The sequence below is a fragment of the Ochotona princeps genome, chromosome 5, assembly GCF_030435755.1.
Source record: "Ochotona princeps isolate mOchPri1 chromosome 5, mOchPri1.hap1, whole genome shotgun sequence".
Lineage (NCBI taxonomy): Eukaryota > Metazoa > Chordata > Mammalia > Lagomorpha > Ochotonidae > Ochotona > Ochotona princeps.
This window is the reverse complement of record NC_080836.1, coordinates 61,474,849-61,491,805: the sequence shown is the minus strand read 5'-3', so window position 1 is coordinate 61,491,805 and position 16,957 is coordinate 61,474,849. Positions and strand designations below refer to the sequence as shown.

Genomic DNA, 16,957 nt, shown 5'->3' with positions numbered 1-16,957 from the left:
TAGTCTGTAAGATTTGGGATTGAAGTTCAATTGCTACCATAATTAACCTTGTTCGCATTAATTTAACCATAAAATATACACTGTAGTGGACGGTTCAACTTGTCATGAATAAATGAGTGGCATAGATCCTGGGCCACTCAGAACATGGAATGTGGCTTGTTCACTGTGATGTAAGAGAAGCTGGATTTCCTTACTTAAATAGGCGCAGTTTACTTCTTTATTTTAGAACTTTTAGAGATTTTCAAGCAGACAAGATTTTTGTAGTAGTCTAGCAGCAAAATTCTGTTAACTTTAGGTAAAAACAGATGCAGACCATGTAAGACAATGTTTCATCTATTCCGTTTAAAGATAATTTATTAGAAGATATTAAATGATCTCCACTTATTGTCCTAGAGATTAACAATACTTCCTGCTAGATGCTATTTACCCTGCACATTTTAGTACAAAAAACTGTCAAATTACATGAAACATTTAGCTTCAATTGTGGAAGTTAGGCCTCTTTGCTCCCCACCCCTCAGTTACTTTCTCAATGTATCACATTTACATAGCCAAATTCCAAAGTATTTCAAATTTATGTTGAATATCATCTTAGTAATTCTTAGTACAACTTCATGTCCTGTTTTTCTTTTTATTATTTCCATGATACAGTTTGTAGGTATAAGGATTCACCCCCCACCTTCCATTCCTCCTTTCAATTTTGCCTACCACAACAATTTTCCCCAATATTATTACACTCTCATAGTCCTTCAGCAACAGGCACAAGACCAACATTCAACTATTTAAGTGCACCATGGCATTGTTGGTATAGACAATGACAGAAAGTCTAGTATCCTATTGTTGAGGTTTATATAACAGTTTCATTGGAGTCCTTTATTCTGGAATAGAAGTGCCTGCTGTAGTATGTCTTCACTTCCTCATATGATAGCCTCCATTATACAGTTCTTCTAGGAGAACATATGTAAATACCTGTTTACCTATATATCTATTTGTATTTTGCATGACAGTTACCTTGTATTAGAGACAATATATGATTTCTAACCTTTTGGGATTGGTTTATTTCACATAGCAAAATGGTCTCCATATTGTTGCAAATGGTAGAATTTCATTCTTTTTAGTGACTGAGTAGTATTCCACAGATACGTGTCCCATAGTTTCTTTATCCATTCATCTTTCAACAGACATCTGAGTTTTTTCCATGCCTTCACTATTGTGGATTGTTGTAAATACAGGATTTCAGATCACTTTCTCATATGCACATTTTACTTCATTTGGATATATCCCCACTAGTGGGATAGCTGGGTTATATGTTAGATCAATGTTTTGTTCTCTTGGCACTCTCCATACTGACTTCCATAGTGGCTGCACCAGTCTACACCTCCACCAACAGTGCAGTAGGATATCTTTTACCCCACATCTATACCAACAGGTGTAGGCCAGTGTTGCTGGAGTAAGGTGGAACCTCAGTGTGGTTTTTATTTGTATTTCCCTATAGCTAGGAGGCGAGAGCCTTTTTTTTTTTTTTTTTTTTTGAGATGTCTGTTAGACACTTGAATTTGTTCTTTCGAAAAATAAAAAAAAAAAAATCCTTTGCCCATTTCTTCACTGGGCTGTTTGTTTTGCTGTTTTTGAGTTTCTGAAGCTCTTTGTAAATCCTGAATATTACTTCTCTATTTGCTACTGCTATGTAGATATTTTCTCCCGTTCTGTTGATTGCTTTTTTGCTGTCTTCATTGTTTTCTTTGCTGTACACATGCTTCTTAATTTGATGTAGCCTACTTGCTTATTTTGGTTTTGACTGTCAGGACTTTTGGTGACTTTTCTAAGAAGTCCTTACCAATTCTTACATTTTACAGAGCACTTCCTATGTCGTCCTTTAATACTTTGATGGTTTCTGGACGCATTTTTAGGTCATTGGCCTATTTGAGCTGATTGTTGTATAAGGTGACAGGTGCGCATCTTGCTTTCTTATCTCTGCAGGCTGCTATCAAATTGTCCCAACAGCATTTGTCGAAAAGACCAGGATTTTCTCCCAGATTATTTTCAGCTCTCTTGTCGAGGATTAGTTGGCTGTACATGTGTGAGCTACATTTTGGGAATTCTATTCTGTTTCATTGATCTTCTCTGTTTCTGTATCAGTTCCAGTCTGTTGTGATGACCACTGCCCTGTAATTATAATTGCTCCAATTACTCCAATAACTCTGGCTATTTATGGCTCTTGTGTTTCCAGATGAACCTTTGCATCATCTTTTCTGAGAAGAATTGCTGTTGGGATTTTGATTGGGATTGGATTAAATCTGTATATTATTTTTGGTAATATGCACATTTTGATTATGTTCATTCTGATCCAGGAACATGATAACTTTCTCTCTCTTTTAATGTCTTCTATTTTTTTCTCATTGTTTTGTAATTTCTTTATAAAACTCTTCCACATCTTCAATTAAGTTTATTCCAACACATTTAAGGTTATTCTCCACCATTTTAAAGAGGACTTTACATACAAGTTTTTTTCTCAGCCATGCAGTTGTTTGCGTATTCTAGGGCCATTGATTTATGTTCATTGATTATGTACTCTGCCAAGGTTTTTTTATAAGTTTCAACAGTCTATTGAGACTTTAGATTCTACTGTGTGTGGATTCATGTCATCTGAGAACTAGAATAATTTTAATTCCTCATTTCCAAATCGAATTCTTTCAATTTTATTTTGTTGCCTAATAGCTTTTGCAAGGACTTCTAATATTTTGAATAGCAATGGTGCAAGTGGATATCCTTGTCTAGTTTCAGATCTTAGTGAAAAAGTTTCCAGTCTCTGTTCATTATGATGAACATAGGGTATTTTATATATTGTTTTGCTTGTGTTGTAGAATGTTCCTTCTATGTCTATTTTACATAGGGATTTTAGCATGAAGTGGTATTGGATTCTATCAAATGCCTTCTCTGCATCTATTGAGATGATCATATGATTTTTATTCTTAATTTTATTGATGTGGTATGTGACATTTTTTGGGTTGAATATGTTAAACCATCCCTGTATGCCAGGGATAAATCCCACCTGGTCCAGGTGACTGATCTGTCTAATTTATTATTGAATGCTGATGGCTAGTATTTTGTCAAAGATTTTTTGTGTCTGTGTTCATCAGGGAAATCAGTCTGAGGTTCTCTTTCTGTTGTGTCTATCTGGCTTTGGTATTAAGATGATGTTGGCTTCTTAGGAAGAATTTGGAAGGATTGTATCTCTTTCTGTTGTTTTGAATAGCTTGTGAAATGTGTTAAGTCATTCTTGAAACATTTGATAGACTGCAGCAGTGAATCCATGCAATCTTGTGCTTTCCTTTGTTGGTAGGGATTTAATTACTGATTCAATTTCTATCCTGGTTATAGTTCTATTGAGAATTTTAATTACCTCAGGATTCACTTTTTATAAATTATATGTGACCAGAAATCTATCCATTTCTTCTAGGTCTTCTGATTTGTTGTCATATAGCTGATTATAATAGTTCCTCGTTATTTTATGTATGTCTGCCATATCCATTGTTATATTTCCTTGATTGTCTCTGATTCTATTGATTTTTATCTTCTTATTTATTTATTTATTTATTTTTAATTATTTGGGCTAGTGGAGAATCTCTTTGGATCAAAGAGAACCAGCTGTTGGATTCATTGATTTTATGCATTGTTCTTTTGGTCTCTATCTGGTTTATTTCCTCCCTTATTTTGATTATTTTTTTTCTATTAATTTTGGGGTTATGTTGCTGTTGTTTTTCTAGCTCCTTCAGATGTATGAGTCATATAAATGAGTAAGCCATATGACACTTTTTTTTAAGATATGCATATGTATTTTAAAGGAAATACTTATTTTTAATGGAAAGGCAGAACAGACTTATGGAGAGGACAGACAGAAAGATCTTCCATCCACTGATTCATTTTCCAAATGGCCACAAATTCTGGAGCTAAGCCAATCCAAAGCCTGGAGCCAGGAGCCTCCTCTTGGTTTCCCATGTGGGTGATCATGGCCAAGGGATTGAGCTATTCTCTGCTGCCTTTCCAGTCCACTGGCAGGGAGGTGGAGCAGCCAGGACTTGAACTAGTGCCCATATGGGATGCTGGTGCCACACACCCATTGAGTCACTGCACTGGCCCCAATAACATGCAAGTCTCAAAACGAAAAAAAAAGTCAAGTTTTTAGCACTACTAATTTTATCACTCGCTCCATTAAGGACAGGCCTCTATTGCCAGATGGTTTTGGGTGGTGGCTGGACCAGTCCTTTGGGAATGTACAAGTTGATACAAGATTCATACAACACACAAGTGACAGATTTTGAAATGTGTCACGTAGTATGAATAGAATGTAGTAATAGAGAATATAATGCGGTAGAGGTGGAAGGAGAAGTCTACTTAACAAAGGTCATTATGGAGTTAGAATCACTGGTGAGTTCATTAGCTACATTTGAAGGGTCTTCCTAGACCCTGAGTATGCACTCCCACGATCACCTTTCTTTGTAAAACCCTTAAAGTTTCACGAAAGTTTTTTTCATGAGAAGGTTTCTCCCAAATTGTGTGTTTTAGGACCCACACATTCTTGATCTGGTGGTTAGAGAAGATTTCTCTATGGAATTGACATTTGAGTTGAATAGGAGAAGAAGGAGCCTGCCATGCAAGATGTTGGGTTGGCAGGCCCTTTAAAAATCTTGACATTGAAACCTGTCTTGTGAGGTGGAGGAACTGTGGGTGGAAGGGAATGAGGACTCAGGAGAGAGGCAATTGGTAAAGTTGGAGATATTTTCAGGCAAAAACATATAGGGTCATGGTAGACATATAGGAAGTGAGTTTATATTGAGGGGTATATTAACCACGAGAGTTTGTAAGCAGGAGCATGAAAGGAGCAGGTTTGTGTTTCTAAAAGAGAGCTTAGATTGCGCAGGAAGAATTGATGAGAGAAATGAAGTATTCCAGATGATGTTGTTTGGTTTCAGCTTGTGGCAATAGCTAAGGGGGAACATTGAGACATTTAAGCTCTTTGTTAGACTTTAAACTCATGGGAGTAGCTGATGATTGGATTTAGGGAACTGGGCAGGGTGAAAGAAACAAAAAAAGAGAATTTTTCTACTGGTCTGTGGACAATGTTGCAATTACTTAAGAAAAAGGTGTAGGAAATGAAAGGGCTCTGTGTGTGAGAGAGAGAGAGAGAGAGAGAGAGAAAGAGAGAGAGAGCGCGCGCCAGTGGAAGCAGGGACAAGCATGGGTAGTAGATAAAGAATTCTGATCTACAGGTTTCAGATGCTGAAGACATACTCAGAAAGAGAATGCTGAGTCAAATGTTTGCTACATTAATTTGGAACTTACAAGAAAATCATACATTAAAAATTTGGGAGTCATCCATATATTTTTGGAAAATGTAAAATTCCTTAGCAGTATACAGTTGTTGCTGTTGTTTTGGTTTGCATTGCTGATCCTTCATTCCATACTTGAACTGAGACAGTGAAGAACCTCTGAACTACGTTGAGCAGAAATGCTAAATTGAAAGGATACTTGCACGCAGAGCTACTAGGATTCTTAGTAAAGAAATTGAGAGTTTGGTGTTAAGTACTGCCACGAGGTCTCCAGAGTCACAGACAGCTGCATTAGGAATATCTAGGGAGGCATTTATTACTAGTAAAATGGATGTGGCTTTCTATGTGTAAATATATGTCAATGTTGCCCTCTCTTTGAAGGTGATATAAAGGCAGGATTATGGATTTAGACATGTTTCTGCATCACTTAATCCCACTCGAGTGTGCAGGAGTGAATTAGGTATGTGAAATATGTATACAATACCATCCTAATAAATCAGATCTTAACTTTTTTATCTGACTTAGTTTACATTTCTTAGCGACCTTATGTGAGCACCACTGAATCATTCCAATCAATGAAGAGACCGAGCCTTTAAAGCGCACATGAAATACGGTCAACATTGTGTTTGTGATGAAGACTGTGAGAAATAGCAGTTAGATGTTTTTCATGGGTTAAAAGGCAGCTTTGAAAATAGTTAGCATGTGTTAGATAATCTGGCTTTTTCATTTGTTTTAAATATTATTGAAAGTTTTACGTGTCAATTATAGTTAAATATTTTCTGGGAATATAGAATCCGGACAAATCCATATTGTGACACCTTAGCGTTACACTGTCTCAGAGAGCTGTGAAAGGGAGCCCTAGCAAAGGGGAAGTCATGTGTTGCGCTGGCATTCCAGCATTCTTGCGCTTTCCTTCAGGAATACAGATCGGCATACATAGTTGGTAATTGCAAATGCAATAGGAATTGTACTAACTTGAGTTTTATTGTGCTTTTAGGGAATACAATAACATCCCACCCCAGGAGCTTCTCCTCTGGCCTCCAGCACCCGCAGCTACATGTTACTGCAAGGCTTGGGTTGTTTCGCCAAGGTATATTCAAATAACCACAGGAGATTAAGGAGCCCTGTGTGCTTGTTGCTGCCCAAGATCATTGTTGGCAGCCTGATGCATGAAATACTACCATTAAGATCCTTACTCTCTCTTTGGTTACAAAGTCACTTTTCATGAAAGGAGCACCTTTGATAGAAATTTGGTCTTTATTTCATTCTCACCAAGTGTGGCTTTATTAAAGCTTGAAGAGAGAATGAATAAATTTTCATCAATCATCAATGAAAAAATGCCTTGAGTTTGTGACCTTTCCACAAGATTAATTCAGGAAAACTAGCTAGATTTCTCCATCTGTTGTGTTTTAGTTAAATGCTTGGGATAAATGCTTCATAGCCAATTTTGCTCCTCGGTTAATAAAATTAATAGTACATGCTGGCCGACTGACCCTGCCTTCTACTGCTGCTTTGGCGTGCTAATTGAATTGTCAACAATAAAAGAGGAGGAAAGGAGGCACTTTAAGCTACCACAAAACCTTTGCTTAAAGGCTGCCTGCTGTTCTCCCAACTATGCATGAAAAGCAATTAAGAAAACTCTTGTGTAACTATAGTCTGTTAAACCAAGAATAAGCTGTATGGTGGAAGTAACAAAGGACACACAAAACACTTGCAAATCTTCTCAGCAAACTGTATGCATTGGTGCTTGTAGGAATGTGTGGTCCAATTAATGGAAAAACACTTAAGGAAAAGTTAAATTGCCCTGTTGCCTTTTGCCATGTAACTGCTGTCTAGCCCCAAGCATGAGAACTCTAGCTGAATGCATATTTTACTAAGGTGGAAACACAATGAGCCAGATATGAGCCAGTCTAATAACTATTAATGCTAGGAATTTGCATTGAATGAATACATAGTTCTTAGTTATTTTTCATTGTGGCAGTGAAAGGTAACCCAATTCCCATAGATCTGGGATGCCACAGAAGATGCTTTGCCAGCAGGCATTTCGGCTTGCAAGATAAAGGCTGTATTGGCTGGCAGTTAGAAATGCAATGATCATGTCAACTTAGGTTATCAGTTCTCAAAAACTGTATGAAGTTATGTTCCTGCTACTAAATGCTTATGATTTGGACATATACATTACCACTATTCTTAGCTCCAAAAGCTGTCTGTTTAAGGTGTTACTGAAATAATTTATGGAGTAATAAATCTACAAAGATTCTTGTACACCTAATCACCTGGTACTTTAGTGCATGTAATATCAGTGCCTGTGTTAACTCAGGATAGATCACCAAAACCATACCTAGAAACTGAAATAGATTTAAAATTGCCAGTGAATTCTCTTCAGAGAATAAGATTTTGAAAATACCAAAAGTAAAAATGCAGATTGCTAAAGAAAGACTAGTTTAATCCAAACTATTCTAAACAGACATCTTAAAGCTGTATTTTAAAAATAATTTATACTCATTCTTGAGTTTCTTTGTAGAGTTAAAATATAACCAAATTTCAAAATGTTTTTCTTTTTAAAAGATTTTATTTATTTTTAAAAGTCAGATATACAGAGAGGAGGAGAGACAGATCTTCCATCCGCCGATTCACTCCCCAAGCAGCCACAACAGCCAGGAGCTGAGCTGATCCGAAGCCAGGAGCCAAGAACCACTTTCTGGTCTCCCACGCAGGTGCAGGGTCCCAAGGCTTTGGGCGGACCTTGACAGCTGTCCCAGGCCACAAGCAGGGAGCTGGATGGGAAGCGGGGTTACCGGGATTAGAACCGGCACCCGTATGGGATCAAGGTGAGGACTTTAGCCACTAGGCTACCATGCCAAGGCCCTCAAAGTGTTTTTTAATCAAAGTTTAAAGGATAACACCTCACAGAAGGCTAGAATTTGTGAAAGTGCACATACTCACAGCCATTCATTAAAAGTGAACATATTTTCTCCATCCTGACTCCAAGTGATCCCTAATGGTATTTTAAACTTAGGATATGACATGTTGTGGGTAATGTTAGGAGCATTTTTTTCTTATTTCAAGTGTTAGAGTATTTATATATCTATATACAGGTTATATAAAGGTTAGCCTCTGCTTTAACCACTGAGATCTGCAAACCAACCAGCAGATGCTTCTCCCTGCTACCTCCAAGGCCATTCCAATCAGTACTGCAGCCTTGGCTGTACACAGCATGTTCTTTGTTCCAAACAAATAGTGGCTGCAGTAAGATTTGGTTCTTTTCTGTTATGTCCCTATTTTTAGTAGGGCCAGAGTATGTCCTAGAGATTGCTTTCTCTGGCCATTTTTCCTTCTTTCTTGTGGTACTGGGCAAAAATGAATCATCTTTAAGAAAATTCAAGTCCCAAAGCAAATTCGGTTAAAAAAAATCAGTAGAATGGATTTGATAGTTCTAATATTAAGTTTATAGCAACCACATATATTTCCATGGAAAGGATAAACAGCAATAAAGATTTCTCTTTCTCTTTTCTCCTACCCCAGACTCATAGAATATTTCTGTATAATCAATTAGTTCAGGAAAAACTTGATGACTATCAGGAAGAGATTACAGACATAAGTAGTAGAAAAAGTTTTAAATTTCTCTTTGATTCTTCTCATTTTAATTTCATTCTTGCTTAGAAAAATCCTGTGATGAGAATTAAGGGATTCAAAACATGTTCTCTCAGCTAGCGTGCCTTGTTTATCAATTTTGAAGCAACTGTAAAATTTGGAGGAATCAAATAAGTTTCAAAAGCTCATTGAACAGCAATACCTGGAATAAATTGTGCATATTCAGAGAGGTGGTTTTCATCCTTGGAGCAAACCTTGCTGGGTTCCTGGCATTGGAGGCCACGGTGAAGGCTCTGTAACTCCGGTGAGTGCTTCTGAAAGTACCTAGACACAGAGCAAAATGTTAGCAGGGAGAGAGAACCCGCCAGCACAGGACATTTCCCCTAAACGTTTGCCGTCAATTAAGGCTCTGTTCCAGGTTAGGCTGGAATACCTCCAACTGGGGTGCTCCATGTCAAATTAAAATATTGCCAGCTGTGGTCAATTATTTGATTTCCCCGTGAAACTCGAGAAATGTGTAATCACTGCTAATACGGTAAACTTGATTGAGTGTGACATGCTATGCAATTTACTGATTGGAGAAGTCGTCCAGGTACCAGTGTGGCGCAGCATCCGCTGATCAGCATGTAGATGTCGGTGGCTGAAGCAGAGGCTATTGTGTATCGGGTTTGGCTTTGTGTCATGTGTAAGAAGATTGCTTGGAGACCCGTGTTTTAGCCATTTAACAGAGTAGTATGGATTATTGCATGTTTTTATGAAGAGTACTTAATAATATAAAAATGCTGATATTAAATTTAAATGAATAAGGTTGGACTCGAAGTTGGAGGAGTACATGAATGATCCTAGTTACATTAAAAAAAAATTGAGGTTAAAAATTGCTAGACTACCAAAACATCTTCTTTTTCTCCTGGTTTCAATTTCTTTTAAATCAAATGTCTAATTCAAAAAATACATTTGATAGTCTGCATCTAATTTGGAAAGGATGCAGAGGGTAAAATGTGTTAAAATCATCAAAATGTGCTAAAAACAAGAAAAAACTAACATTTAAGTAGTAAGCAGTGAGAAATAGAGGTGTGTGAGAACAGATACTTGCCTTCACAATTAGTGCCAACAAAGGAGTACTCAGCTCAGGCTGAGGGTAGCCCCCATGGATCCCTGTACCCCGAGGCCATAGATGCAGAGTTCCTGCAGATGCGAGGAATTTGAAGAGGTTCTTTAGTACCTGTACCTTCTTTGGTTATGCCTTGTGCCTCAGCACGTGAGTGAGGGTGAGTGTCTTGCCGTGATTGCTCTGTCCAGGTCTAATGAAGACACGTGCCCTAGGTGGGATCATTGCTTTATGTGTATTCACTTAGCCTAAAGAGCTCAGCACCAGCATTGCATTTCTGGGTCATGTCAAGGGACCTGCACCCACTTTGGCCCAGGAGTTCTGTCTCCCTTTGATGGGTGGCTAGGTGCTGTGGCCATGCTCCTCACCTGGCTTTGCTACCACCACAGTGTGTATATTTGTTTCTCAGGCTGTGTGCTTTTCCACCCCTGGGCCTTTGGGCAAGTTCTCTGGAGTTTTCTAAAAGGTCTCTGTCACTTAGAAACTCAAAGTGAGTTTAATTTTTTTCAAGAAAATTTATCCATTTCTGTTTCAGCTAACTTTGGGCTCTCCATATCAACAGTTTGGGGCAGGGGAAGTTTTACTTTCCACTCTGTGGCCCCTCTGTCCCATGCTCACAGACAGACATAACCCTCTGGTGCTTACATGGTTATGTCTGTCTGTGAGCAGTGGTATGTGTGTGACCTGCTCCAGTCTTCCTGTTGCCTCTGTAGTATTTCCTTGTTTTTGTTTTCCCAGGATTTGCAGATACGTTCAAAGATGAGCAGAAAGATTTTATGAAATTCTCAGCAGGTAGTTTTTGAGTGAGTACCCATCCGTTGTTTAGAATATTTTCATCAGTAAAAACCGATGCACTCTTACTTGGAGGATAACAGCAGTGCCGTGCTTAAGTTTTTGCTGTGCGCTCATTTTCCATGCTGCAATCACAGAACAGATAATAAAAACATTTTATTGTTACTGGGCACAGAGACAAGCTGACATTCAAGTTTCTTATAAATCCCACATGATTCCTGGTGGTTTTCCATGAACTGCAGCTGAGCAATTATTTCTGGGGTAACTAGATAATACTCTGGGTTTTTGGTTTATTTTGTTGTTAGGGTGAAAGTCAGCTTGATTCATTTGAACAATATGAAGGTACTGAAATTTGAAGACGTTGGTCAACCCTTATTTTTCTAAAAAGAAGAAGGCAATACTACTTATAACTACGTACCATATGTTTGATTACTTCAATGGAAAGAAAACCACTAAATCCAATCAGCTGGTGCTAAAGGAAGCTGATGAGGCTGCGAAAGATCTGTGTGGTGGTTATTTCATTCAAAACACACGTTTCACTGTTGAATTCTCATTCCCCTTCAGAAAATTGAAATTGGAGTTTTTTTTTTTTCCATTATCTGTTTTGGTTTTTATGAACAGAAAGTGGAAAAACGGCCTGATGAGGTGACAGTAATGTTGAAATCCACACCCAGTCTCTAACCTCTGTCCCCACAGGATTCAGTCTACGAAGTCTCTAACACTTGCTGCTATTAATAAAAGCTGAATAAAATGATGCCTTTGTCCAAAGACATTAGCAGAATTGTAGTCATGTTCCAATGGACTGGGGTGTGGAGGAGGAGGAGGGTTTGGGAAGGCCAGCTGCCCAGGGCACAGACCTAAAGTGTTGCTAATTTTGTGCAGGAGGAAGGCACCCAGCCAGCCATCAGTGAGCCACAGTAGTCTGCCATCAATCTAGGTGTCCATGATGCTGGGAATAGTTCTGCTTGCTTTCAGCAATTCCACCACATCTGCTGTTTTGAAATTCTGTACAGCATTTAGATGCTTTTAATAAAGCATGCTTTTAAACACAGGTCAAACCATCTTACTCTACACTCATGTTAACAACTTTAGAATTAAGGTTATAAAGACACCAAAATATTTCAAACAAACCAGGAAACCTGCAACATCTTACACACCACCCCCTGAAATCCTCCACAATGGAAAATTTGTTTTCCTATTTAGTTCTTACTTGAGGTCATGGTAATGCCAGCATCTTGGCTGACTGGTAGAATCACCTGAAAATTCTGCCCCATCACAGTTCAGCTGAGACCCAATCTCTGGGAAACGGGTCCCAGGAACGTGTAAGTCTGAATACCCCTCAGGTGAGTCTAATGAACACTGGGGCCCTTGTGGGAACCACGTGGCAACGGTTCCTTAAGGCCTCTCAGCATTTGCTCAGGCTTCACCTGAAGAGCTTGTAAAAGCCGAGCTCTTGCCCCAGGCTCAGCGTTCTGGGATCGGTAAGCCTGGAGGACATCACTTCGAGAACCAACTGCTGCGAAGTGCGCTTTCTAAGGTACTTTCATTGCTAATTTCCACAGTTGCTGTTGTTGTTTATGGTGGCGGAGTTGTAGGTCAGGTGATGGGAGGCCGAAATGTAGGAAGAAGACTTTCGGAAGAGAGTTGAGGTGAGAATGTTATCCGGGACTCAGGAGAGGACATTCTGAATTTTAAAAGTGCTAGCTGGGAGTCTGACAAGGGAGGACCTGGAGAATCTGGATGGATGTGTGAGTAGGAGAGTTAAAGAAATGGTGTAAGGATCTCTGTTTCGTTTAACATCCCAACAGTATTAGTAAAGGATGGTTTTAGGTGGTCATCTGTCATCAATGAAACAGCTCTGGACTATGACACAGCTATCTGTATATTCCCTGCTTTTTTTTAAGAACCACACGACTTAGTTCTCTGAGATCCTACATGATTTCTTCTCTCTGCAAATGAACCAAGTAGGCCAAAGCAACCTTCCTCTTGGCTCACGGTGGTCCTTTCCATTGCAGGAAGCACTGTTGAATATTCTTTAAAAATCCCTCAAAGCAAAATGGGAATGTGGTTCCAGTTTTCAGTTAATAGGAGGCCTGCCCTTTAAACAGGTGCAAGCAGGTGTAATTAAGACAAGAGTGGCAGGCAAATTCATCTTTGAGGAGTCGAGCAAGACTCACCATTTCTTGGTTGTGCAGTTTTGTGTTTGTAAACATCTTAGAAGGGTATCCCATTGATAATGGGAGTTGAGCTGATCCAGGAATCAGAAAACCTGAGACCTAGTCTGGTTTTACTGGTAAGTAGTGAGACGTAAGTCCAGACATTTTGGCTTCCTGAGTTGCTGTGTCCTCTTATAACAGGATTATCATTACAAGTCAGCTCTCACAAGTATCTTTTGAAGCAGGAATGAAAAATCTGATTTCAGGTTCCACAAAGGAGCAGTTTTGAAGCACACAACTTAGATGTCTTCAACTCGGATTAAATTAAACAAAACTCACAGTTGCTTACTTGGGTGTGGGGATAACGCCAAAATCAAAGAAATCAGTAAATCTTTGTCCTCAAGGGTAAATGCCCGAGCGGCTGAATCCAGTAAACTACAAATCTGGAACATTCACACAACATTACAATAGAGTGGGTGTCAGTTCAGTTTTTCTCCCCTCTCCCCACTTTTTCCTTTTTCCTGGAGGGTGGAGAAGTTTACAATCCTTAAAAGCAGTGAGCTAAACAAGATGAGATATACACTGGAATCTTCGTAAAAATTCAAACAGCAGATGAGCACTCTGTTTATTCGGTTACCTTATATTGGTTCTGGTACTGGTAAAGCCAAATATTTTTTTCCCTTTTAAATTCACCCATTTCTTAAGTGAAAATTAACAACACCGGTGTCTCTTCCTTTGTTCTATTTCCACCTCCTCTCCAGCGGTGGTTTGCTGATAAAGTAGAAAGTTTGAAAACGTGGACATGCTAGAGGAGGTTTTGGCCTAGTAGTGAGAGTCAGGTCAGACTGGCTGAGTTTGCTCCCAGCCCTTTTTCCAACTTTCAGCTTCCTGTTCCCACAGACCATGAGAATCCGTAGCAATGACTCAAGTCCCTTGGTTTCTGCTTCTAACTATAGTAACTGTATGTATAACCCTTAAATCAGAAGCTTAAACACACATTGTGCCATTCCAGTAGCATGGTTTTACTAGATTTAGGGGGGCAAATTAGCTAAGAATAAAGGTTGAGGGGAAAGAAGGAGCTTACGGAGGACAATGTCATGCCTAGAGAGGGGAGGAGGCTGAAGGGAAGGGAAGGCAACTAGTTTGGGTAGCACTGACATAATTGATCATTCTTCAGTTGCTATTTTATGACAATCTACTCATGTGTATTAATCTACTTTCCTACTTTAAGTATCACATAACCTAGATACTTGAATTTCATATTGCTTTTTAGTATTATATTTGGTAACATCATTTAGAAAAATTGCAAGGTTAATATAACTTTGTATCCACTCCAGGAATAATCCTGTATTAACTACTTAATACACACGGATGCTACCTTATTATTAACATATCTTATTTAATTTTTGATAATAGTGCTTAAGAGCAAGAACTTTCTAGCTAAATGAGAGGTTTGAGTGGGTTTTGGGCTTTGGTAAGGCTTTATTATCTTAATCCAGTTGGATTGGTTCTTAAATAACAGCAGCCAAAGACTCAGGAGGGAATTTGTTCTTCATGTTGGGAAAACATCATTAAGTTGTTCCCATTAGTAATCTTACAATCATTATCTTGGGAATTATTCACATTTGTACACATTTCCTGAATTACTTAAGGTTATTTAGTGTGCAATGCTTAGGAATTGACACAGATCTCTTACTGTGAGGTGGCTGCATTTGAACATGTGAATTTCTCTGAGCCCAAATAGGAATAAAAGGTCAAATATAATTACTTTCACTTGTGTATGTCTCATTAGTCATCATCAGAAATGAAAAATTGTGAGTTTCAATTATGAGCTGTGATTTTACTGATTAGAAATAAATGCTAAGTCTACAGAACTTGACATTCTAGGACACTGTTAACGTGGTGTTGGGGATACTGGGCTGAAGGAGAAATTCTTTTCTAAGTTTATCTTGGTGCTCCAGACAGACATATTTTATTTGCTTTCAGTTTCTGGAGTTGGATAACCTAAGAAACTAGAGCTCGGATGTCTTTAAAGATGTGAGATCTCAGCTGCCAGAAAGAAAGTCTTCTCCACATATTTTCAAGTATTGACATTTTGCCAATAACCTCACTTTGGCAGCACATATACTAAAATTGGAACAATACAGGGAAGATTAGCATGGCTCCTTGCGGAAGGATGACATGTGGCAATAGGGTAGTACATACACTGGTACTGCTGTAACTTGCCACCTTTGAAAGACAGTGTTGCTATCTAAGTTAGGATCTTTGCCATGTGTAAGTACATGCTTGCTAAGCAGATATTAAACAGTTGAAAGTTCCATAATGTGTGGCTTTTAACAAAACAAAAATGGCAGAAATACGAATAGCACAGTAGCTGATTACCTAACGACTATGACAGGTCTCCAAAAAAGTTCATGGAAAATGCATATTAAAATTATGCTTGGATTTGAAAAATTTTGCCCCCAAATACACTTAGCCTTTAATTGCATTGTCTATGAACTGTTTGAAGTAGATTCCAGGGAAAACATGTAAATAGTTAGCATAATTTTCACATGGTCATAGTGATGTTAATGATAATGAACAAAGCCTCATGCTGACAGGGAATCTCACCTTCTAAGATTAAAAAAACTTCAGAAAAACTTAGTTTTTGGTTATCACATTTATAATAGGGTGTTAGATAATGGCTGATTTTCTCTTTTACAAACTTAAGTCACAACGAATCTGAGTATTGAAACATGCAGTAGATGCTTAATAAATGTTTGAATTAATACGTGAATGACAAATGCCATTTAGAAATCTTAAACAAGAATAATGTGGCTATTTTAATAAAGAATTATTCAATGATATATAAGGCAAAATAGCATTGATCCCTATTTATGGATTCATATTTACAACTAGCCTATTTACTAAAGGATATTTTATAATAACAATCTGTACTCACAGAGCATTTGAACCCATTCATAGACACTGGCAGAGTGAAAAAGAATTTGAAATACCTGAAGTGCACATGCCATGTGAGAACAAATGTCATGGTGCTCTGTTTCGGGGTGGCTCTCATATCACCAGCAGGTGTCCTCTTCTATCCTAGTTAGTGCCGGGCTTGTATTGTGCTTTGTGAGGCAGGCTGGCCTGTTGGAGGGGAGTGATTGTTTAAAGTGGCCCCAACCATAGCACTGAGGTGCTGCCTGGTGTTCCTAAGTATGGCGCTGTTTATGGTGTACTTTTTATTTATTATTATTTATTATTTTTTTCAATAACTTTGGTTGGAAAGGCAGATTTATAGAGAGAAGGAGAGACAGGAAGATCTTCCATCTGCTGGTTCATTCCCTGAATGGACGCAATGGCTGGAGCTGAGCCGATCTGATCAGAAACTAGGAGCTTCTGAGTTTCCCAAATGCGGGCAGGTGTTCCAAGAACTTGGGCCATTTTCTACTTTCCCTGGCAAAAAATCAGAGCTGGAATGAAAGTGGAGCAGCCAGGACATCAACTGGTACCCACATGAGATGCCAGCCTGTGTTAAGGTGAGGATTTAGCCACTGAGCCTTTGCATTAGGCCCTTTATATGTATGTGTACAGTAGGTAAACTTATTCAGGCATGAGTTATAGTGCTGTTGGACATGAATTCAATGCTATCAAGTCAGCAGTTGTATCAAGTGTCTTTAAAGAGAAACATCCATTAAAACAAGGTTATACATGGGCCAGTTGACAAAAATGTGACCAGAGGCTTACAGATACCTGACCCTATACTTTCCCCATGAGCAACAGTTTAATATTTGCTAATTGAGTAGTTGTGAATAGTTACTATGAGACTATGTTGCATCTGTCATGCACTCCTAAGTAACCCAGGGAGGCATCAACAGTTAGGTCCAGGGAAAGAGTAATGGCAATGAGATGACAGTTGTTGAAACTGTGTGTTAAGGGCCTGGCAAGCTAGCCTAGTGGCTAAATTCTTGCTTTACACATGCCAGATCCCATATGGG

At 38.6% G+C, this 16,957-nt stretch overlaps 1 non-coding gene across 1 annotated transcript; it reads left to right on the top strand.

The window, feature by feature from the left end:
- The first annotated feature begins 15,084 nt into the window (after window positions 1-15,084).
- Window positions 15,085-15,189, top strand: LOC118757928 (U6 spliceosomal RNA). Its single transcript, XR_004995436.2, has one exon. It is a non-coding gene; the product is annotated as a U6 spliceosomal RNA (small nuclear RNA).
- Window positions 15,190-16,957: the final 1,768 nt, after the last annotated feature.